The sequence below is a fragment of the Dermochelys coriacea genome, chromosome 4, assembly GCF_009764565.3.
Source record: "Dermochelys coriacea isolate rDerCor1 chromosome 4, rDerCor1.pri.v4, whole genome shotgun sequence".
Lineage (NCBI taxonomy): Eukaryota > Metazoa > Chordata > Testudines > Dermochelyidae > Dermochelys > Dermochelys coriacea.
This window is the reverse complement of record NC_050071.1, coordinates 123,583,105-123,608,943: the sequence shown is the minus strand read 5'-3', so window position 1 is coordinate 123,608,943 and position 25,839 is coordinate 123,583,105. Positions and strand designations below refer to the sequence as shown.

The following is a 25,839-nucleotide window of genomic DNA, read 5'->3' as shown; positions in this document are numbered from 1 at the left end:
GTATGGGGGGGCACCGCTGGTGTTGGGTGGGGGGCGGTGTTGGCAGGGCTGGGGCAGATTCCCCACCCAGCTCCTGGGAAGCAGTGACCTCCAGCTTCCTAGCTCCACATGTTGCTTCCACTCTGCTCCAATCCCGGTTCTGCAGCTCCCATTGGCTGGGAACTACGGCCAATGGGAGCTGTGGCGGGGGGGTGTGCCTGTGGGTGGAGGAGGTACGTGGCACTAGGAGCTGAGGGAGGGGAGTTTCTGTCGCCCTTCCGGGGAGCCCCCCCATCCCAGGTAAGCACCGCCCCACACCACAGTCCCCAGCCCTGAGCCCCGCCACACCCAAACTCCTGTTGCTGGGGGCAGGAGGGCCTGAGACTACCCCAGCAACAGCTGGTGCGAATAGCTCAGGAGCTGTCCGAGCTGCTCAGTCTGCTCCCAGGCCAGCCTCACGGGCCTCTGCAGAAGTCACTGTGGTCACGTAAAGTCTTCAATGACAAACAGAGAGCCTTACTAATTGGATAGAGACTAGCCACCTCCAGGCCTTCAGCCCTTCTGGGGGCAGGCCACCCTATCAGAGGTACCTTGTTATTCTCATTGGATTTTGCTTTGTTTTCCTTCTTTCTTTTTCTCCCTCCATCTTGCCATATTCTCTTATTTTTTGTTCTTTGCTCTCTTTTATGGGCCTCACACTGTGCCGATACATCGAATAGCCCAGAATCCTGTAGTCCATTCTGCTCAATTCTTCTTCAGTGAGCTCTCACCTATATCTGTCAGGAAAAAACTTTTCCCTTATCTAGACTCGTTGGCTACCCTATCACTGGTGAAGGTCTTTGGATGTCTCCAGCTATCTTCTTCCATCCTAATTGGCTATACAGTAGAAGCAACAATAGCACTACAAAGAAATGGTAAAAAAAAAAAAAAATCCACTCTGCCTCTTCCCTAGGCAGTGGTCTCAATTCCTCTCCTCAGCTTGGAAACAATTTCACCCACAGGAGCACAGAGTATCTGAAAGATAAACAAAATTAAAATAAGGATTTCTTGCTCAGGATGCCAACTCAGAAAGCCAAGGCCAATTGCTAATTGCCTTAGTCAGTATTTATACTTCGGCAAACTCTTATTGAAATTGATGAAGTTTACCTTTAAAAAAGGACTGAGTGAAAACTGAGCAAGGACCTTAGGATTTGATCCAAAGTACAGAAATAGCTCAGCTAGGATCCTAATATGGGTCGACATTCTAATAGCCTTGCTCAGATTTAGGAGAACCAGAAGCTTGAGACAAACCCATTAGGTCAATAGAACTTCTCTTGGAGTAAGGTGCTACTCATCTGGTCTCTATTGTTCAACACAGACAAAATACATTCAAAAGATTATTGAATTAAGGTTCTATGTTGAAGAACCAGAGAAAAGAATGGACTTTTATGATTAAGTCTTCTATGGTGGTAACATACATCATGATAACATGGAAATTAATGTAACACAAGGTATATAGGGGCCAATTTTCCTGTCCTTTAGTAGGTATAATTTTGTAACACATAGCTAGATAGGTGCCCATCTAATGTGCATGTACAAATCTGGGAAATAGACATGCACTTGAAAGGCAGGCCCAGAATGTCACAGAGTAACAAGAGGTTGAGTCATGTCATGAAATCCTGTAATCTAGCCTGAGAATTCAAAAGTTTTAACATCACTAGGTCCAGCACCTTTATCCATTACTTTCCTCTGAACCCTTCGCATACAGGTTCTGAAATATTTGGAATGGAAAGAGAACCCTTTATCCATACCTCCATTTGCTAGGAATAGCTGGAAATGCTGATAGGGTCTTCTTCAGGATCTCTGACCATGGCCATAAGCCAGTTGCATCTAGAAAGTGGCACAGGGCCTGCTAGCTGAGATTCTGAAGATAATGAAAATAGTGGACTTCACTCAGTTATCTAGATGACTGGATGCTAAACTGGATGCTGAAGGAAACTGCAGACCTATGTGTCTCTTCCCTTCATTCCTCCCCAAGAAGAGCTACCACCATGCAGAGGAAACCTGAACCCTGTTAGAAAGCAGGGTTTGTCTGGCAGCTAGAAAGCAAGTCCTGTTGGAGAAAAGACACTATGTGGGGCTGAGCGAAGAAAGTTACACTGCATGGCTGAGCCCCTCACCTGATTCTAACAAACACCTATGATACTGGATATTTCCCCAACGTGAATCTAAACCTATTTAGGTTCATACTATTTGGCTATCCTCACTATATTCTGGTCCTGATTCAGCAAATCAAGTTAAGCATGGGGTTAACTTTAAGGACAAACTTAAGTCCCATTCAGTGAGAGTTAACATTTGGGTAGGTGTTCTGCTGATTCAGGGCCTTTATGCCTAAATCACCTAAGCATTTTTGATGCACCTGCAATCCTTAAGAACCAGCTGAATTCAGAACAGAGTAGCAACTTCATTAATCAGATTTTTTCCTTCATTTCCAAATTTAAATTATACACAATATTTTAAATCTAATAATCCAAATCTAAGGTACTCCATATCTTTACAAGGAATTTTGCTGCCCTCTAGCTGTGTTACATATGACACTGTTCACACAGAAAATAAAACATCTTACTCTATCTCCAAGAGCACTGGTAAATAGGGAGATGCGGGGGGCCCATTTTTCCAAATAGTTTTAAGCAATAAAAGCTGGGATAACACATCAGTGTAGAATTTATATTCTAATGATTGGGCTAAGGCAGGGGGAGAGCTGTGATCAGCTAAGAATTGTTCAGATCCAATTATACTGATTTGTAATCCGTCTCCCCAACCCATCTTCGTCCCACCACTTGTTATGCCTTGTCTTTTTTTTTTCTTTCTTCAATATTGTAAGGTCTTTGTCATAGGGATTGTCATTTACATTATGTTTGTACAGTGCCCACCTGCAGTGGCCTCTAGGGGCTAGTGCAATATAAATACTGAATAATATTAATTAACACTGGTTTTCAGAAATAAGTCAGTCACTGTTAATAGAGAGATGTACACACAGACATATGTACACGTCTTTTTTTTATATATAGATTAGGAAGCAAAAGCTCTTCACTAAGGGCTCCTTAATGAAAAATATTTTGCACTTACACAGCATGTTCCATCCAGCCAAAGATCTTAAAGCATTTTACAAAGGTAGGTAAATGTTATTCTCTCTTTTTAAAGGGCTGATCGTAAGAGTGGAAACTTAAACAGGAACCTAACATTATATAAATGCATTCTGATTTTGATGTGCTCAGATTTCCTTTGAACTCTTCCAGGAATCTGAACATAGTTATGAATATAGGAAAAATAGATGACATAGTTACTGAGCAAATCTCTGGGCAGCTGAGAATCAACAGTGAGATTTTTCAAAAGCATTCAACTTAGTGGGCTTTAAAGGCAGACTTCAAGGATATTTCAGCTTTATAGACAGTTATTGTGCCATACGTTAGTCTGGGTGTTGACTTTGACTTAGTACTGTATTATTTTTAACATGCTCCTTTAATTATGAGAGCAAACAGAGACCCTACCTCAGGTCCTGCTGGTGTGGACTCCTGTATTCAGACAGAGTTCCGCTGAAGTCAGTAGGACTCTGCACAGTCTCAGAGGTCTGCAGAAGTGGGGGCTTTACTTTGCTGATGTCTAATTTAATTGGCAGAAGTCTAAGAAGCAGAGGGGAAATATTACAGAGACCATGTGCATACTCACTGGTGATCATCTAGGGCCTTGAGAGTCATTTTTTGTGCACCCAATAATGCAATGCCATTTTTAGGCAAATGGTCTTGTAGCTGAAGTACCTGGCTAGAAGTCAGGAGATATTGAGGGTCTAATCCCAGCACTCCCACTGACTAAGTTTTTGAATTCATCTAAGTTTTTGAAACCAGCTTCTAATTATTGGGTACTTGAGGCACACAGAGACTGATTTTGAAAGGGGATTTCCCTACATATGGCAATGCAGCACCGGAGAAGTAAGGGTGGCAATACCATATCATGCCAGCCTTACTTCTGCATAATGTTTGATCTTTGCACTGGGAGGAGGAATTATGGGAGGATAAGGCAAATGTTGGGGTGGCTATAGCCCTTGCAAGCCCCCACACCCCTGATCCCCTGATGTTAAGGGAATACTCCACCACCCACTCAACACACAGAATCATCTATCACAAGAAATTTTGCAAGTTGAAATTCCCTGAGTTACCTCGCACTCCTCCAGGTTGAGTAACTGGAGACCATGGGCACCAAAGAATCCTAGGCCTTTAACCTTTCTTCTCTTTTCTGTCATGCCTTGAACGTCAAAAAGTAGAATTTGTGAAATCCAATATAACTAATGTGTATTTAAGTGGAAATGTTCTGGTCTCGGCAGGACAAACTTATTATTTAATTGGTCAAAGACAATTAAAGAGACCTGTCATGTACAAATGTGTATTCTTACAACCCTAAGGGATGGGGGAGGTTTTTATTTCTGCAGATGGTAAGAAAGGAACCTGATGATCTTGACATTTTATAAAATTGCCTTCTGAGCCCAGAAAATGGTAGTGAATTGAGACTCCTAAAAATAATTTAAATCAATTTAAATCTGAATCTGATTGCTAAGGGGTCCAACCACATTTTCCCACACTAATCTTTGCAGGGCAGTGACAATAGGACCTGGAAACTCCATGTGAATCACTGTTCTGCTAGTGCCTCATTTCCTGGAGCCATCCTGTCATAGAATGAGCCCCGTACATGCAGTACAGGGTTCAACATAAGTCAAGAGCTCTTCAAGAAGCAGTAACTGCTACTTGAATTTCTAATGTGTGCTGAGCAAAGAGCATCTGGTTACAACTCCTTGCACCATTTACCCTGTCCCCAGAATCCCTCTGAACCAGTGCAATCCTGTTGAAGGAGCTTCTGTGGGGTCCTGGATGAAATAATTTTATAGAGCTGGGAATCTCCCTCCTTCTGTAGAGCACTTTGCCAGAGAATCAGCTCCTTTTAAGTGATGGAAGCATAGGAGCAAGGTCCAAGTCCAGGTGTGATTGGGCAGCCAGCATTAACCTCTTCCTTTCTGACAAGGCATAATACAAGATTCAATTATTGGAGAGCCAGATTTCAGTTAGCTCAAAGGTTGTGTCATTATCATTCTAAAATCAAACTATAATAACTTGTCCTCTTCAGTTAATGCAATTACACTTCCCCTTTGAATATCATTTACACAGTCCTGATTCCATTGCCCTACAGCTTGTGAAGTTACTTGCGAGACACGAGCACTCTGATTTAGCAGGATCTTAAGCCTGCTTTGCACTAGGCCAGTTGTTTCTGAGGAACCAAACTAATTATACTTCTAATTGCCTTTTGAAAGTAAGTTTTTCCATATACACTTTAAATGGCAGGATTCACCCAAATTCATTGCTGGTGCAACTTTTTCTGCCATTATCTGACTGAATGTTACAACTGAAAATTTCACTTGCATATAGACTAAGACCCTAATTTTCTCCATTGTCTTGTGTAACTGTGACTCTCTGTACCTCGAGGGAACACCCAGCACCCCCATGTTCATCCTTGTAAAATGATTGTGTGGTATCCAAAGCAAGTCATGTTGGGTGTCTTTGGAAGGCTCATGATGCATTGAGTATGGTTGTTATAGTGATGTTATAGTAATTGTTACAGTAATGTTATAGTAATTTTATAGGTTATAATTTCATGAATATAGTTATGAGGCTGAAAATGTATCCTGATGGCTTAAAGCAAGCCCAGATAAAAACTCTCCAGAAACAGAGGGGCAACACCTCATCAGGGTGTGGATGGGACAAACCCAGCCCAGCCTCAAAGGAACAAAGGGCGCTGGCCTAGGCAGCAACAAAAGAATCTGTTAGACTCTTGAGGGAGTCACCCCCCTTCCTTTGCTCAGTTTGGAACTGCAATGAGGTAATGCTCATCTGACTCTGAAGGGGTGGGGGGGCAAAGCAAAGGGGAAAGAAAGGACATGATAAAAAGGAAAGACATTTGCCATGCTCTCTCTCTCTTCCCCCTACATCTATAGACACCACCAACACCAACAAGCGACTGATGCGCTGATCAAAGGGGAGAGCCTGGCTGAAGAGCAACCAACCAGTCTGTGGTGAGAAGCATCTAAGTTTGTAAGGCCATTGAAAGCATTAAGATCAGCTTAGAATGTGTTTTGCTTTTATTTCATTTGACTAAATCTGACTTGTTATACTTTGACTTATAATCACTTAGAATCTATCTATCTTTATAGTTAATAAATCTGTGTTTATTCTACCTGAAGCAGTGTGTTTGGTTTGAAGCATGGCAGGGGCTCCCCTTGGGAGAACAAGCCTGGTATATATCAATTTCTTTGTTAAATTGATGAACTCTTCTAAGCTTGCAGTGTCCAGCGGGCACTACTGGACACTGCAAGACAGAGGTTCTTAGGGTTGTGCCTGGGACTGAGATACTGGCTAGTGTCATTCACTTGCAAATACCTGGGAGCAGCTTACATGCCAGAGGCTATGCATGAGCTGCCCACAGCAGAGCAGGGTAAGGCTGGCTCCCAGAGTCAAGAATTGGAGTGGCCTAGCAGTTCACCCATCTATATAACACCAGAGGGGAACATCACAGTAAACCACCTGCTTTATGATGCAGTGGTGGTTGAGGGGGAGTTGCAGAGTTAACCCAAAGAAAGGGACAGAAGCAATGGAAATCATAGAATCATAGAATATCAGGGCTGGAAAGGACCTCAGGAGGTCCTCTAGTCCAACCCCCTGTTCAGTGCAGGACCAACATAACTAAATCATCCCATCCAGGGCTTTGTCAAGCCTGACCTTAAAAACCTCTAAGGAAGGAGATTCTACCACCTCCCTAGGTAACCAATTCCAGTGCTTCACCACCCTCCAAGTGAAAAAGTTTTTCCTAATACCCAACCTAAACGTCCCCCACTGCAACTTGAGATCATTACTCCTTGTTCTGCCATCTGGTACCACTGAGAACAGTCTAGATACATCCTCTTTGGAACCCCCTTTCAGGTAGTTGAAAGCAACCATCAAATCCCCCTTCATTCTTCTCTTCTGCAGACTAAATAATCCCAGTTCCTCAGCCTCTCCTCATAAATCATGTATTCCAGGCCCCAAATCATTTTTGTTGCTCTCCGTTGGACTCTTTCCAATTTTTCCACATCCTTCTTGTAGTATGGGGCTCAAAACTGGACACAGTACTCCAGATGTGGCCTCACAAATGCCAAATAGAGGAGAATGATCACGTTCCTCAATCTGCTGGCAATGCTCCTACTCATACAGCCCAAAATGCTGTTAGCCTTCTTGGCAACAAGGACCCACTGTTGACTCATATCCAGCTTCTCGTCCACTGTAACTCCTAGGTCCTTTTCTGCAGAACTGCTGCCTAGCCACTCGGTCCCTAGTCTGTAGCAGTGCATGAGATTCTTCCATCCTAAGTGCAGGACTCTGCACTTGTCCTTGTTGAACCTCATCAGATTTCTTTTGGCCCAATCCTCTAATTTGTCTAGGTCCTTCTGTATCCTATCCCTACCCTCCAGCGTATCTACCACTCCTCCCAGTTTAGTGTCATCTGCAAATTTGCTGAGGGTGCAATCCACACCATCCTCCAGATCATTAATGAAGATATTGAACAAAACCGCCCCCAGGACAGACCCTTGGGGCACTCTGCTTGATACCGGCTCCCAACTAGATATGGAGCCATTGATCACTACCCATTGAGCCCGATGATCTAGCCAGCTTTCTATCCACCTTATAGTCCATTCATCCAGCCCATACTTCTTTAACTTGCTGGTAAGAATACTGTGGGAGACCGTATCAAAAGCTTTGCTTAAGTCAAGGAATAACACATCCACTGCTCTGTCTCTGCAGACCTGTATGGTAAAGCAACTTGCTAGAAGGGCCCAGAAACATCCAGAAGTAGGATGTGGCAGTTACTGAACATTATCTGTAGCTATTTCTGAAGCTGGGATTTTTCATGCTTGGCAAGCTGTTTAGCAGGTAACACGCAGCCACCGTTGGAAAGCTGAGCCAACTGGAGTACGTTGAGGGGTGTATATGTTGAGGTGGGGTGGGAGAGAGATTATAAACATAAGAGTTACAGACAGCCCTGTGTATTCAACAGCTGATTGCTGCAGGGAGGGTGAGTTCCTAATGCCTGTGTCACTTTGGATACAGGTAAGTGCTATTCCAGTTTTACAAGCCTTGTATTAGAATAATGTTTGGTTTTTTATAGTGTGCTATTTCTGAGATGCAGGTTTCTTTTCAAGAAGAGGTTCTTCATCAAGTACTGTTTGCAAGACTTGTTTTTTAAGCCAGTGCCTTTTCCTAATTCAACCTTGTGTGGAAAAGCTTTCCTCAGCAAGACAGGTTCATTCATCTTATTGTATTGTGAGTATTTAAAATTGTATACTTCCTATTATTAAAGCTTGTACTTTGAAACTGACTAGGTAACTGGTGGTTCTGGTATGGTGTCAGTTCCAGAATTTCATCTCTTCATGGTTAGACTTAGAGATCTTTGGAGGAGGCAGCTGTGAAATATTTCTTAGTTTGGAAGGGAATCACTAGCTCCAAATGTTTGCATAGGTTTGGGAACTAGTGGTGCTGGGGGTGCTGCAGCACCCCCGGGCTTGAAGTGGTTTCCATTATATACAGGGTTTACAGTTTGGTTCAATGGCTTCTTGGCAATCCCACTATAAAAATTGTTCCAGCACCTCTGAATGTTTAGGAAAACTGATAGAGACAAAGTCTGTGATTCTCTGAGCTGGCCACTGGATGTCACCATTGTTCCAATGAAAGACCAATAGACTAGCATTAGAAAGTTGATGATGAGACACAATCACTGAGATAAAGTGATTGCTGGTTGTTTGCTTTTTCTAGGTAGAGCAGGCAAAAGTAAACATTTTAGTAAATATGTCCCAAAACTTATGGGAGGCTACCAGTACAAGTATTTCTATTAAATACTGTAAGTGATCCTATCAGCTGTTACATCTAAGAAATTAATGTGATCAAAGAATTGACCCAAATACATGAAATCCTGAACATAAATTTGTTCAGGTAGTTTATTACTTTCCTAATTTTTAATTTAAAAAAATGAAAGTGCTGATACTTGCCAGGCATGAGTGAAGAAGATAAAGCAGTAATATAAATCAGTGTCTGTTTTGCAGAGTTCTTCCTCTAGTTACTTACTAATAGCTGAAAATGTTTTATGGGTTAAGTCACACTAATTTTTCCTTGTTCAGTTAATTGAACTATGATATTTGTGCACCTATGAAACTATAACCGTTTTGTAGGATGCAAAATAATAGGTGAAATCCTAGCCCCATTAAAGTCAGTGACAGTGCTATTGACTTCTGTGGAGACAAATTTTCACCTTATGGGTTTAAGCAGTGGACTCTGAAGGTCCAATAGAACTCGCAGTGACATAAATTTTTTTTCTATGAAAAAAATGGGAATCTTGCTACTGACTTCAGGGTGAGATCCTGAGACCTTACTACTTTTAAAACCTACAATATATGTTTCACAAACAGCCTTAAATGTTCACAGCTATGGAACCAACACAATAGTGCAATGAACAAATCCAACCAAAGGGGCAAAGTTAGGGCTGCATGAATAGTAGAAATCATTTGGGATGATGGTGAACCCTCGGTTGTTACATGGCAGTGGGGAAACGTGCATTTCCAGCATTTCCAATGCGTGAAAGAGTGGATTAAAAATGTGTGGTTGGGCCATAGTTCTAGTAAATGCTAATACCTTGTCAACCTCAGCTATACTGAACAAAGCTTGAGTGTAAGGAATAATGTACCATTCTCCAGCTACCATAAGAACTGCATTTACTGAGACTGGTGACAGAGGGCCCAATCCTTCCCTCAGCTTTTCTGGGAGCTGGACGGGTCCTCAGTACTTACACTGAGGGCCTGATGCAGCAAGGTGCTGAATGCCTGCAAATTCCCAATGGAAATCAATGAAGGTTGACAGTCCCCAGTACCTCCAAAAATCAGTTCCAGTAATAAAGGGAAAAATTTAGTATCATAGGACATGTACACATATATTCAAACAGCTGCAGTCAGGTGGAAAACTGGGGTGCAAGTGATTCACCCCAATCCTGCTTCCCCCTTCCCTCAAAAAAATTCATGAAATCTGTATATAACATGGTGAAATGTTCAAGCTTGGGGTTCAGAAGACACGTTCATGTTTTAGCACATAGATTATTCGACTGATTTCCCCATCTCTGGGGCCCATGTGACCTCCCCATCTGGAGGATTTCTATTCCTGATATCAGGGCTGTGCAAGTTGTGTGGAAACTTCTTGGTCAGTTACAATGGAGCCTTCCACCATTTGGAGAGCAACAAAGAGCCAGAATTTGGCTTTTAAAATAGTAAGGGTGGAAGCTGAGGGGGTGTCACACAATTCATAGCTCATGTAGGCAGAGTTTATTCCACACACCAGGGTCTTCCTGCATCCTTTCATGCCACCCCACAAATTCCCAGTGTGCTATCCCCCTCTTTTCCAGGGACTTCCTACAATGCCCTTCCACTCCCCCTTTGTGCCAGGGACTCTGTGTGTCCCCCTTCCTTCCTCCATAACAGGTCCCCCATTTTCTCTCCCCACCATACCAGGGACTGAGTGAACACCCGTGTTCCGTCTCCCTCATCACAACCATTACTATCTTTCCGTCTGGGTGATAGTCATGTCAACATGAGAGGAGGGTATTGTTATGCTGGAAGGCATTCTTGAGTGCCATCAAACAGTTGTTTGATCTATAGACAATTGCAGAGGTGCTTGTGGCTGTGCTAAAGAGCTGTCAGAGTCTTTATGGGTCCCTTTTTTCCCCCGCTTCCAGTTTTCCATTTCTTCCCCAAATTAATAAGCTTCTGGCCAGTGATGCCTTGAACATTCCCTGAAATTTTGGAATTGACCAAATGAAGCATTCAAAAGTTTGTGTTACAGACACACAAATGCCATTGAGTTAACTGTGAGGCCTTCAGAAGCTCGGCGATTTACACAGTCCATAAGGCTAATTAAGGAATCAGTGTTTACCCCTACAAAATCTTTTGACAAAAAAGAATGAGGAAACACTGGAATTTTCAGACAGCTCTATTACAGTGTAGTAAAAAATGTTTTAAAAGTAGCATACAATAGAGCAGTGAAACAGCCTGATGTAACTAAAAAGCTGTACAGTGATAAATTTAGCCCCATAATCACCTACTCATCCCATTCAGGCTGCAAGCAACTCCAGGAGTGCAGTTGAAAATGGACTGATCACAGTTGTTAAGCATCATGGAAATACAGTGAGATAAGCTTTTCAAAACTGGTGCCTAAAGTTGAGCTTCTAAAGAGATTTTCAAAGGCACAAGGGGCAATTCTTTGGCAAGTCCATAGGCATTAGGTGCCTAGCACCTTTGAAAATCCTCAATCAATATTTAGACACTTAATAAATTGCCTAATTTTCAACAGTGCTGTTCTCATTAACTTCACTGGGAACTGATGGGTGCTCAGCACTTTTAAAGGTTAGGCTATTTCAGAACATAATTTTAGGCCACCCTTTTGAAAATCTTGCTCTGAATCAGGTCCTTGGTAATTATCCCATTCAGATGAGCAAGCTGTAGTATTTATCACTGTATTCACTGTACCTTTACTAGAACCCATATGGGAATATAGGCCATAAAACATGGCACTTAATGTATTAAGTTGCTGTCACACTCTGTTGATCTGAAGCTAGTGCGCACTAATTCCATGCTAATCAGCCTCAGCAGTTCACACATAGTTGGGAAACATATTTCTATTGATTACAGTCAAAGCAGATTTATGTTATTTCCACAATGCACAAATATTTTATGAGTAGTATTTTAATGTATATAAAATACAAATTAGTGTATATATCATTTAAAATGACAGTATTTTACAAGTAGTGTGGGGGAGTATTTTTGTTCTCCAGAATACTATTCATAGCTGGATGCATATATCAGCTGCACACTAATCTATCCAAATAGGTGGTAGCAGACTAGTTTCTGAAGGCCAGATTTTGGCCGATTCTTACACAGGTGCCTAGTGATGGGGGTGGGGGCCATAAATATAATTCCTCTTCCAGCCCTTTATTGTGCAGTCCATAATGTCCAGGCAGAATTGAAGCCCTTATGTCTTGGGGAGGGCAATGACCATCCCCTCCCTATTCCCCCAGATGCATGACTCCATGTATATGAAGTCACCAGCAGCGTTGGCCACCTGTGTGTGTGGGAGGGAGACTCACCCCATAGTGGGGTATATGCAGCATCAGGGTAGTAGATTCTACAGCACCAGGAGCTCTAGAAGGCATTCTCCTAGTATGCCCTGTAGAGGAGGTGGATGGTCCCACAGCTCCACACTACCCCTTACTGTGGACTGTGCCTAATATTGGCACCATCTAGCCCTGGCAGATATGTGTTTGCAAGAATGTTTGAACATCCACACCATGCTCCTGTAACGTGCACACAGCAGGTGACAACTATTGCTGCTTTTTGATGTGTTCTGCCACCACAACTTGGTGGTGAAGGCTGTCTGCTGACTTCTTCTTCATTCCACATCCCACCCCTGATCCCTTTAGTCTTGTGTCTGCCTGCTTTCTGTGATAGCTGCAAAGCATTATTTTGCCTAATGCTGTCCCCCGTGGGATATGTCCTCTTCAGAAAGAAAGCTGCTGAGTGTTACTTAGCAGTGAGAAGCCTTTACTTTACAACTTCTCTTTGGCTCAGACTTTCACCTTTTCCTGTCTGAAAAAGTACTAGCACTTCCCCCATGTTGTTTTGATGTTGGGGTGAAGGCAGACCACTGCTGGGAAGTGTGGACGTGCTCAGTAAAGCAAGATTCATATTTCCTCTCCCAAGGATTCACTGTGATGATAATTGAACAATAGATTCTATGTGTACCTCTCCCTCCCCTTGCTTGATGTCACCTTTCTCTGCATCATGTCACATTGCATCTTACTGCAAAACTGGCCCAACACAGGCCAGTGTCTGAGCAGCACATTCTGGCCCACAGCGGGTTGAATGAGGTGATGTAGCTTTTCTCACTTTAGTTACAACATGGTAAAATGTCACTTGTTTGCATTCAGAAGACATGGGTACAATCTGTTAAGGCAATTCTGAAGGAATGTATGACTCAAATAATTCCTGAAGTTAAGGTAAAGTTTAAATGACAGCATTTTTTCTGGCTCTCTCAGAGTACAGATGGGAATAAGATGATGTATGAAGAACCTCTCGTACATAGTCCAGAGTATGGAAAATGTGGCAGGAGTATTCAGAAGAGTCGTGTTGTTGTGGATTAGATACAGACTGAATTTGCATTAATTTAGTTTATGATCATGTGTTATATGTTACTATTAACATTATTTAGATGTTCAGTCTGTCCACTTGATAATCCCGTCTCACCTCATCCATTAATTTGAGGCTCTCTTGGAAGGGAACTTATCTCCTCCAAAGCTGGGGGTGAGAAACAAAGCTCATAACCCTGTGTTGAGGAGAGCAGCGTCACAGAAGGATTAAAATTACTATTGCTTCATTTTAGGATCACAGCCATTCCCTTGCTAATGAAACGTTCTCTATCCTTAATAGCAGCCAACTGTTGAACAAGTTAATACAGTTAAATCAGGCACCATTTGAATAGCAAATGAGCTCTAAAACAGAATTATTTCACGGTAGTGTTGGCAGCAGACATCAAGCTACAGTGGTAGCCCTGTGAATTTAATGGCACAGTTCTGCCCGCAGATACACAAGAGCAAGCTCCAGTTTCCATATGCCTGTGGGAATTGTACATACATGCTTCAGGATAGAGTTAGGCCCTCAACATTTACTGTGTTGTGTGTCTGAATTGACTGCAATATTTCCAGTACTTTACATACAAAATGCTGCAGTAAAGTCAAGTATCTTTGTGACAGACACTCTTTTGTCCAGCACACCGGGAATTTCCACAGATAACAACATGAGCTGCTACAGCTTGAGTTCAAGAGCCAAAGGTCTGTAGTAGCAGGGGGCAACTCATCCTCTGTGGAACGGCACAGATGGGGACTTGCAACACACATTCATAGTCAATATTAAATATGTCATGGTGACCACTATAAAAATCCCATAGTGCTCAGCACGGGAGTTGGATGTGGGAGGAACTCCAAAATAACTGACAGCTAGTCAAGATAAGAGGTGTGTAGGTGCATGTGTGTAACTACTTTGGGGAACAATAAAGAAAACATGACCACAGTGCAGTCACCATGAAAGAGAGAAGCACTGCAGCAGAGTTAAATTTACACAGTCATTGGTTCTTGTACTCTGGCAATTTATCCTCAGTTGCAGTGTAACTTTGGAAGGGGTAAGGATGGATTATTAGGATAGTAAATATAATCCCAAGAAGTTATCATTTTGAACCATAAATAGAGCTGTAAATTGTCCAGCTAAGTGACTGGTGATCGTAAGTGCCTCCATTGTGGGTTGGTTGCCTAACTTGAAACACCTAATTTTCAGCCTGGAGAGTGCTGAATGCTTTTAACCAGTCTCAAATTAGACCTCCAAGAACTGAGGTACCCCAAATCACTGGTCACTCTCAGGCAGGAATTGAACCCAGCTCTTCCACATCCCAGCTCTTGGGTAAAAGTTTTATAGCAGAGGTACCACCTCCTCCTCAACGCTGAATGAGGCCCAGTCTGGGAGGGGTGCTCTGAGCACACCTGTCAGCACAGTCCCTGCAGGAAAGATAGGTGTTCCCCTGCCTATCTTCCTCTTGTTTGAGGATCACACTGTGGCATGGTGTCTAGACACCTAGAGTGGGGCAGCGATCTGCATGCCCAGAGACAGAAATTTAGTTGCCTAGGGAGCTTCTGCAGCAAAAATTAAAGATGTCAAGTGAGTTTAGTTCTGTACAAGGTTAAGTAGTGACTGAATAGGAGTTTTGTGAATCTCAGTGGTGCCTGAAACTGGGACTTATCCCTAACCCTTTATGGTTCAGGGCCTGACTGCTTATTGAGGGCCCAATTCTGCCTCTTTACTTGATCTGAGTAGTACCTTACTGTCCTAGTAAATCTAGTAAAACTATTCAGCCTGACTAAGAATGGAAAGATTGGTCCCTTAAGGTGTTAGTGTAATTACAACTACCACCAGTTCATTAGAAATAGCCCTCCAAGGGTCTGTTCATTCATATTTGTCAAGCTGGAGAAGAGATTTTTCTTTTTTTAAAAAATCACACCATGATTTCCATCACTTGTGCAAATGGTATCTTACATTATGACTGCTGTGGAGGTCAGGTAATTTATTCCTAATGAAAATTCAACCAGATCTATTATTGTGGTGCCTTACCAGAAGGGCAGCTTAAAGTACAGCTTCTGTCTCCAAAATGCCACTATATAGAATAATTATCTTCTCACTTAATAGATCTGTTCCTTTGTATATACTTTGTTTAATACTTAGACCTGCCTTAATGCAGGGGACTGGACTAGAAGACCTCTCAAGGTGGTTTCCAGTCATACAACTCCATGACATCCAGAGTCCTGTCTGCTGATTTTGGTGATAAAGATAAATTTTGAGTATTCCTCCTAACACGGCAGAACTAATGCAGTTGGGAGAGTGAGCTGCATTCTATAGATCAACAAAATTGTTTACTAAAGTTCCAATCAGTGTAACTAAAGTTACACCTGTGTAGACCCACTGAAGTCAGTGGTGGCACCCAGGTGTTGCTAACAGGAGGAAAATTGGGTAGCTCAGATGTAAATTGAGAGCCTAATTTGACTAGCAGAATCTTTATGACTCGTGTTGATGCTCAAGATGACAAGAAGTTTGTTCATAAGATAGAGTTGCCGTGCTGGAAATTAAGTCTGGGTGAAATGTTTTGATGTGCAAATTGAGCACATGTTTAGTGGGAATTATTAAGATGCAAACAGGATACCATGATTTAGTTTCTTTTTTTTTTTCTTTAAAGCCCAGAGTTACTTTCCCCATAGAATGGTTCATTAAAGCAAGAGTAGATTTTCATCTTGAGATGACATTGAAAAAGCCAGAGCATAATCAGCCCCTGCCACCCCCGCGAATATGTTTAGATCACCTGATAATCACAGGATATCATTCTACTGCAATAATAAAGTGTCATGATCACCAGCAATAACGTAAAAGGAGAGTCAGAAGCCACTGCAAAGGGTGTGGCTCTGACTATAAAGATCCACAACACCCTGTAACAGGCATCTTGTCAACATAGCAGTGTCACTGGATGCTCTGATGAGGGCCAATGTGCGTTTCCTGCTGATGGGAAGGACGGCGGGGAAAGGGGGAGGGGACAAGACTAGATTCAGTAACAAGTTCCAGCTCCCTACTAGAAGTGTTCTATTGTGGCAAGGATTAGGTAATTCATAGAACTACCACCAAAATAAAATAAAATAATAATAATCTATCAAGGCCATTGTAACTCAAGTTTGTTTGGTCAGCTAGTACCCAATCTCAGTTACTCAGGGGCAGAATGATATACAGAGGAGTGAACCTAACCAGTATCGTGAAACTAGTGATCAACCTTTTGAAAAGATATAACCAATAACAGTAAAGAACAAAATATGTGATTTCACCTGCTATGCCAGTCAGTGAATAGGCTCAGTTGTAGCCAAATTATGAAGTCTCTATGGAGTCTCTACAGCTAAGTCATGCTAAACAAAAGTTGCCTGAAGAGCACACTTGGTTTATTTTTTGGGTTCCCCTCACAACCTAGTCATTTCTGTTCACATTTGGAAAAGTCTGATTCCTAGAAGCAATAAAAGTACTACTTTTTAGGAGAAGGGGTGTCACAGGGCCAGTCATGAGATCCCTCTTGGTTACTCACCAGACTGCTGTGAGGGGACCCAGCCATTAAATTTCAGGTGTTTTAAGCCTCTAGAGACTGAGCAGAGCTCAGGCATTGTCCTGGTCTTGGGATCCTCAGGCACACTCTGAAGGCAAAGCCTTTGTTTAGCACCCTGTCCTGAGAATTGAGACCCGCTTGGTTCCTGGGCCCTATACTGACTCCCCTCATCTCCCCCAAAACTTAAACATACCCTCTCGCAGACTTCTACCTGAAAGTGTGAGCCTTCTGGTTTACCAAGTCAAGGGGCCATGTGATAGACAGAACATACAACAAGTACATGGACACTTTGCTCAGAATTCTAACACTGTTGCTCTGCACTTAGTAGATAAAGCTCAGAGCGTACAAATCATATAGAAAACCACCATCATCCTGAACACAATGCCCCTCACCCTAGCTCACCCAGTTCCATAGAAGTCATCCATATTCAGGTACACAGGGTTTCCTCATCTTGAAACTGGCCAAAGGCCCCAAATGCTTCAGCTCCTATCCTTTATAACCTTCCAGTTTTTCTGTCATGTGATTTCTGGATCAACCTCTTCAGGTGATCCCAGATCCATACCAGGTGACTTCATTGGTAGGCAATCTCTCCCCCAATAAATCAGTTCTGCTGGTAGGACCCAACCTATTGTTTAGAGATAGGCCATTTCAAATGGGAGAGCACATAAATTAATGACCCTCTCTTGTAAGCCCTATATCATTGCCCCTTGGAATTTCAGTCCAGTTTGGAGATAGCCGGACAACAGAATTGGAGTCTGCTGTTCAACAAAGATATGTATTGAGAGCCCCCATCCACATCAAATGGAATTCATATGTTGTAGAGGTACATCCCACAAACCACCATGGAAGAGAGGGGTAAATTAACTTACACCTATTTCAAAATTCTGTTTTGTTCAACTTTATTTTTTCAGAAATAGGAAACAAATTATACATATATATATATATATATATATACACACACACACACACAATGTGTCACTAAATATGTATCTATTAAAACACACCTTTAATTACATAACTTATTTGATATAAACACGGAGAAAAAAAGTAATCTGCAGAGGTGAACTTCTTGCTTTTTCGAAGTCAACGGCAAGCTACTTGACTTCAATGGGACTAGGATTTCACCCTAGAAATGTAGACCAGTTGCTACTGAATTTATCTGGTCAATCAATTGAAAAGATATTGTTTCAGTATTAAAACTAGGATTTTCAAAGGTGCCTCAGGAGTTAGGTGCTTAAATCCCATTGAAATTAAATGTGAGTGGGTGCCTAACTCCTTTCTGCCCCTTGGAAAATTACAGCTTAACATTTCACACAGTTGTTAGCTGAAAGAGCTAGACCCTGCTTCTTTAAGGTGGCGTCAGGTTTTTCAAATGTATGACTTTGTTTTCTTTCCTTTTGACCTCTTTATAGTTGGCCTAATGATCCTTCAGCTGCCTGGCTTTCCAGGGTATTTTGGAATTTTTTTTGTAAATCTCTCAAACATTTGTAGGGGATAGATTGTAATGTTAGTCTGCCCTGAGAAATGGATACCACATAATTGCATCACCCCCAAGGTAGACAAGTGCTTGGTGCCCAGAGTCAATAATAATTAATAACAGCTGGCAAAGTCAATGGCCCTTTGCAATAATCCATAGTGGATATAATGATGTCCAAAACATGCTCTATATCCCTGCCAAAAACGGTCTGTTTTCATATGATTTAAAGGGAAGCTGAACAGAGAGGTTTATAATGGAAAGTGTCAGATAACCTTTACTTTAGATGGTGCTACCAGCAAGTTCTTAATGTTCAAATGTAAACATGCCAGTAAGAACCATCTTTTGCTACCCTTACTCATAGTGTGCAGTATCTTACTCTGCAAATAGTTCCACTAAAACCTACTTGTAGACTAAGGTATTGCTCTTCTGGAGTAAGGATATCAGACGCAGCCTAGTATCAGAATATTATGGGATTGCTTACTACTAAGGGTATCACAATCTAGCCCTTAATGAGTAGTCCCATTGACTTTAATGGCACTGCTTGAGGAGTACAGAATTACTCAATGTGAATGTGTAACATTTTCTTCCAAAGCATAAGGTTTAGAAACAGGGTTTCTTTTCATTAAAGCTTAGATTCTGAGCACAATTCTATGCAAGTGGCCGGGAGTAGGTCTTTGGCAAATCCCATGGCACTATGGCAGCAGGATACAGCGGTCCCTGCTGGTGAGAGACTATATGGTCATAAGCTTGAGGCTGTGGAACCTGTCCAGTAGGGACTTGGATACATCTCAGATACATTAGCTCTAGACCGCAGCAGGGATTTTTCCCTGCTGCCAGTCATAACAGTTTGAAAAATGCAATGTGACAGGATCCTACCCTTAACAGTTTTATAATCCTGTCTTATTGATTTCAATGAGGAAAATTCAAGTTATCTTCTTGCCTAACACTATTAATGGGATACAACAAATCCACTTTATACATCCTCTGTAAGACAATTACAAATACTCCTTTTGCCTTTAACTTACACCATTATACACCGGGGAAAAGGGGGATTTCTATTTGAAATTAGTTCAATCTGATCACATGGTGGGTTTTTTAATTGTTTGACAGTGTAATAATCTATTCATTAGAAGGAACTTAAGTTTTTTTTAACATTTTACTTTCTGGTTTTGTTCATTTGTTTAAGACAGAAGATGTTTGCAACTCTTTAAAGGGAAAATACTGCTCATTTGAGCCATATTGTATTCTCCTGTTGATTGGCAAACATCTCTCTAACACTAATATCACACACACAGAGAAGTATATGCTCCAGGAGTAAAATCCTGGCCCCATTGACATCAATGTGCTCTTCTGCTTTTACACAAATGAACAGAGCTATAGCTTTACTAACACTGTGTGACAGGGCTTGCTCTATTCATCACACTCAGCAACACATTCTTGGGGCTCACCTGGGGAATTAGCTCTGCTGCAAGGTCTGACACCCTTCCTGCAGTTACTCAGTCCACCATTCCCCTCAGTTACTCTGTAGTCTCATGCACTGGGAGCTGCAGTGCTTTCCTCTTCATGGCTTAGCCCTCCAGCTAAGTCACATTAAAGTTCTTCTCCCCTCCTAGGGTATCATCAAAGTCTGCTTCCAGCCATCCCAAAACAGGCTATCCCTAGTGTGTCACTCCCACAGTAACATATAGGGAAACGTTGGCCCACCCTCTATGGGTTCCAGTCCCTCCACCCAGCAGCTCTAGGTTTTTACTCTCCCAGCCCTTCTTGCACCTGTCCTCTCTGTCCCTACCACTTCATGCTCTTCTCTCTTATATCAGAGAGTACAAATATCCCCCTTGAAGCCTACCCACTTCCTCTCTTTATAGAGCTCACCCAGCTCCTTCCCCAGCTGGTCTTCATCAACAATTAGGTCCTAGGCCCTAGGTTTCTTCCAGGTGCGGCTGAAGGTTAATTGGCCTCATTTACACCTTCAAGCCTTATGTGTGGTGGACATCCCATCACAAACTGTAACTTGCAGAGCATATTTTACACTATCTGTGTACTGGGACTTGTTCTTATAGCTATTTTGAGGGGAAACTAGGTGATGCTCATACCTTATTAAAGAAGTAAATGAGACTGGGGAAAAACCTTCCTGGATGGACTAAATCCTTGATATATTTTAATGTAAGGGTGGAAGCATTGGACCCAAGCAACACTATGGTCCAGAGCTATGCAGGCATAAGTTTTAAAGATCAGATAATGCCCCTAAATTAGGGTTGGATCAAGGCATAAACACTATTGGGCCACCTAGGGCTACAGTTCCTGAAGTTATATGATTACATCAGAATCTGGGTTTTCTTTTTATAAAAATAGTACATTTCTAGCCTACCTGAATGTAAAGAAAAATCTTATAAATGTGAACCAAGCCTAGCAGATGGAGTGACATTGCCTGAATCTGCAGACAGCCTGCAACAACAGCTCTGAGGGTTTGAACTGCCCTGGGTGTTAATGCCAGGACTTGAGGGGCCCCTCAACACCACCTAAACAGGGCTCTGTAGAAGAAGAGTCGGTGATCCCAGCCCACCCCTCTACCCCCAAATAAATGCACCCCAGTTGCTTGGGTAGGTACTTGGAAAGAGCCCTGATACCATCCTTGCCTTTCCGAGGAGCAGGAGGGTTCCCTAGTTTTGCCCCAGCTAATGCTGAGGGGAGGGGCACCTCAGCTGCTAGTCTTGGGGGAAAGGGGAGTTCCATGCTGCTGACCCTGCCTCTTTGGGAGGGTGGGGAGCCCCTGCCGTGGCCACTCCAAGTGGGGGATAACACCACAGCATGGGGGCCAGGCTGTTGGGACGGGACAACAGGGGTGCCTGTGTCATGGTGTGACCAGGGCCCCACCATAATTAGTTCTGCCCTTATCTCATCTCTCAGTCTGCGCTTGACACTTGTAACTCCCATTAACATTGATCCGATTTCAGAGTAGCAGCCATGTTAGTCTGTATTCGCAAAAAGAAAAGGAGTACTTGTGGCACCTTAGAGACTAACAAATTGATCCGATTGTTGTCCCTAAATCCCTATGTACTCAAATCATGGAGCCCATTCTGCCCTCAGGTAAATGGGTGTGCTGCCCCTTCCCTACCCCCCATATATAGTCAATCAGGGACACAATCCTGCACTGTGGTGTAAATCTGGAGGAATTCTATTGAAGTCCTGGAAACTAGTGCAGATCTGTATGTAGAGCAGCATCCAGCCCCATGTGGCTGACTGAAAAGCAGGCTGAACTGAGCGTGCCTGCCACTGTATGATTACCAGCGAGGGGCCTGATGCAGCATCCATGGAGGGGGAAGGCTAAACTCCCATTCAGATCGGGGCCAAGAAAAGGATGGGGCTCTGAAAATCAGTTTTCATTGATACAGGGGACAATTACGGATGCCTCTTCGCCAGTTGCTTTTCTTTGCCATTTTTATAACTCAATAATTTCCAGTTGTCTTCCCACGTTTGCCTCTTTTGTGTGTTGCTTTCCTGGTTTTGATTGCATGCTTCACAACATTTAAACAAGCACTAACAACAAATTACCTGCTCAACTGCGTTCTGTGAAAGGGGGCCCGGGAACTCATTTACAAAGGAAGCAGACGTGGGAGAGGGGGAAGCAGTTACCAGCGGCAGACTGCTGGCGTGCTTTAAAGCACGCATGGTTCTTCCAAGAATAAAGAGGCTCGCTCCGTGTTGGGATCCAACAGAGAAGCTCTCTGCGTCTTATCCTGGAGGTGCCTCCTCCCTCTCATTTACTCCTTCTTCTTCGCAACTCTGCAGAAATAATGCATCAGAAGGGGGGGGGGGGGAATTACTATATAGACTGATTGATTTTAATATAAAAGCGCGGATTTTTGCTCGTGGGTTGTTTAGGGAGGGTTTGGCCCCTTCCCAATATGAAATACTTGGACTACGTGGCTCTAATCGCTGAGCTCAGCAGAGCTCTGTGTTTTTATTTTGAATTGTGATTTTGAAAATGAGACTCTCACTCTTTTCAATGCCTCTAGCTCCACGCAAAACAAAAACAAACGGGGTCGGGGGAGGGGGGATGTGTCCTCATCTCTCCCCCTTTGCTAAAAGTATCCAACTGTTTTAACACATAGTGGAGTTCAATTCTGAGTCTGGTGTATTTCAGCGCTGAGTTAATATATTTCTGTCTTCCCTTTTCCTCCGTTCAGTGCTTGTATTCACCGTCGTAAGGTGCCTCGGTTTGCCCACCCCCTGCCTTGATCAACTGCGCCGTTTTGGACAGAGAAAACGGCCGAGTGCTGGCAGGTATCTCGCAGTCCCATCAGCAGATGGCTGGATAGGAACAAACGTCGAAAAATAGCTCTTTGCCAGCGCTCCCCTTGCTATGCCAGCGTCATAGCAAGAATTCTGCCCGTGTCCACGATCTTCACTGGTAATAACTAAAATTGTGCCCGTCGTTAATTGTATTTCACTTTCTTCAGTCTTCAAAAATAGCGAGGCCACCATCAGCTTTAGAAAGTGTTAAAATCTCATTTCATGGCTTCTGTCGATTCCTGTATTTCGGAAGGGTCTCATATTGCGCCCGATCGACATTTAGGCAGTCCAAACGTGGCTACATTTCGCTCCGAGGCCTGCAAATAGAAATGAAAAAGAAAACGATTTTTTTTTTCTTGTGCGGGGAATAAAATGACGGTATTTTGATGCAACCTGCGGAAGCACAGCGTGGGAATTCAGTGCGGATCAAATTTAGGGACTGGGTGTGTGTCATTCTTCTCGTCCCCCCCCCCCCAACAAAAAGGTTTATTAAAAAAAAAGTTTTATTTAAAAATATCGGTTCCCCCCTCCCAAATTTTGCCACCCACTCCCTCCGGCTTTCTCGGGACACCACAGTGTTAGAAAATCAAAGGAACATGTCAATGCCACAGCTGGCTCCTAACAGTGCTTGTGTTAGGGGAAGGCAAATGCTTAATATCCGAATTAACTTGTGTGCCATTGGGGCCCGAGTCCTCCAAAGGACTAAGTGAGTTGCGTTTATTCCCATGAATAAAAGCCTGAGGGACCAGGCCCAGCAGGATTATTAGATTGCGAAGGATCCTGATCATGAATTGAATTTTATTTTCCACTCTGTGTCTGTGTGAGTGATGGGCTATAGCAAAGGGAAAGAGTAACGGGTACTTAGTGGCAGAATAGCACAGATGTCATCTGCTATGATGTAGCAGAGAATTTTGTACAACCTGGGGCTTGTCTACCACTTCTTACGACTGGTCCTGGTTATGATCGCTACGAACTAATAGGCTTTGCTATTGGCGCAGGATTGCTGTCCTGAGCAGCGAGCAAACTATATCACTCATTAAGATGCTGCACTGAGATACTCGTTAAGATACTGCACGAACCCAAACAGAAGAGGAGTACTTGTGGCACCTTAGAGACTAACAAAAAGACTCACGAAAGCTTATGCTCAAATAAATTTGTTAGTCTCTAAGGTGCCACAAGTCCTCCTTTTCTTTTTGCGAATACAGACTAACAGGGCTGCTACTCTGAAACCTGCACGAACCCAGGCAGCGTTCAAACGTTTTGGAGATGTTCTGGCGAAACATAACCACCACAGCCCTGTCTTGAGAAAGTCCCCTTTCTACACCTTTCTGCTGTGCCCCTAGATCATAACTATTCGATACGCTCATTTCCTTCTCGCCTGGGCATTCCTTACCTGTTCCCTCTTCCCGCCCCCCTCCTGTTTTGTGGTGATCAATTTTGATTAAAAACCCTCCCGAGCAGGGATCCTTATTATGATAACCGGTGTAAAGTGTCTTGCACACTTGGAGGCACTGGATAACTAATAATAATCAATGCAAGAGAACCACTAGTGATTTATCCTTGTCTTAAACCAGATTCTCAGTACTCAGCCTCAGTACTTCCAAAGGACTATTGGTGTAGTGAGGGGCCACGCAGTGGGAGTAGAGGTCTCAGAGCCTTATCATAAGAAACTGATGTCTATTTGGTGGGAACTGAACCGCTCTTTAACCCTTAGACATTGGCGAGAGATGAGCTGCAAGTCCGTATAGTTCTACCAGCATCTGACTGTGCGCACGTGGAAATCACTCCGCATGGTGTAAATTTGGCCAGCAGCAAGTATCCTACGGGGATACCCTCCTTTCCTCTGTGTTCCCACCCAGAATCTGGCCCAGTTGTAAATGATCGGAACTAAATTTTCCAACCTTCTGTAGATTAACGTTATGTAACGGTGCCGGGCTAAAAAAACTATAGGGCAGACCAGTATTGTTTGTGAATCAAGTTTTACGAGCCTTTTGCCAAAGGCGAGGTATCCCAAAGCTATCTAAAGCATCTGCTAGCTTTACGGGAGGCAAAGGAGATATGGAAAGATCCAGGAGATTGTTCGGCGAATGTGTGGATGGGGGAGTCTATACAGAGTCCAAACTGGTATATATAGGTAAATATATATAATACCTGCGATCTATGCATATCTGTGTGTGTATGCCATAAATCGTGGACACAAGGGATCCTCTCTGCCAGGTGCTTGAAGTCAGTAGCAAAACTCCCATCGTTTTCTATGTATGGAGGAGAATTGGCTCCTAGACTTGAGGGTGAGAATTTGTTCGGCGCAGTGTCTGCCCTGAGGAAACGACTGCTATAGAATTCCTGTTCGTTGCTTTGTGAGTATCTATTGCTAGTCTAGTTTATTACTGTTACTCTGTAAACACTTTCCCATTACATAGTCCCTATTTTGTGCCTTTAAGAAAATCTTGCTCCACCCTAGTTTTGTTTTTTGTCGTCTTATCAACAAACGTCTGAGCACATTTCAATTTTTCAAATGCAACATAAACCAGTTCCTCTTTGCGAAGCCTTTATTGGGCTATTGTTTGCAAATGAGCAAGAAGGTAAAGCTTTTCTCCTCAAATAAAGGAGCTTCGATTCCTTTAAAAATGCTTCTTGGTGGCGAGGAGGGGAGTTTCCAACGAAAGGGCATTAAACAGTTTACAATGAATAAAGACACTTAGATGCCATAGGCGTGTCATAGACCACTCATCCCTGGGCATCTTTTAAACATCACTTTTCTGGGAAAGGGAAGCCAAATAAAACTATCTACTCAGCACCTTCTCTGGAAATTAATTGCAAACAAAGATATATATATATTTTTACAAGTATACTCATCTTGGCTTTCGACTTGTTTGTGTTTGTTGCTGCAAAAGAGCAAACCCTGGGCTCACCCTCTTTCCCGGAATCCTTCCTTAATGGGTGATATTGATTAGTTGTCCAACGTAGCCTAGATATATATTTAAGTTTGTCTCCCTGTAACTGCCCCAAGCCTTTGAAATGCAAAGAGTTTGTAACCGCAATTCTTTCCAAACCAGACACTGCTCTCTAGAAGCCCCTTGCTAGGGTTTAGGGGATGCACTTGCCGCAATCAGGGCAGGGTTAAACACAAAACCAATCCGGCTGCCGTTTACGTCGGAAGATGGGGATAGAGCTTGTGTGGGTCGGGTAACCGGCTGATTTCAGTTATTCATTTGTTTGTAGTCGATTGCATCCAATTTGTGGTTCCGTCCGCCCCCCCCCCCC

At 42.9% G+C, this 25,839-nt stretch overlaps 1 long non-coding RNA gene across 1 annotated transcript; it reads right to left on the bottom strand.

The window, feature by feature from the left end:
• Positions 1-360: 360 nt before the first annotated feature.
• LOC122459944 lies at positions 361-20,095 on the bottom strand. Its single transcript, XR_006280932.1, has 4 exons — positions 19,731-20,095; positions 17,208-17,430; positions 1,770-1,882; positions 361-993 (listed from the first exon to the last, which is right to left on the bottom strand). It is a non-coding gene; the product is annotated as an uncharacterized LOC122459944 (long non-coding RNA).
• Between the last annotated feature and the right edge of the window lie 5,744 nt (positions 20,096-25,839).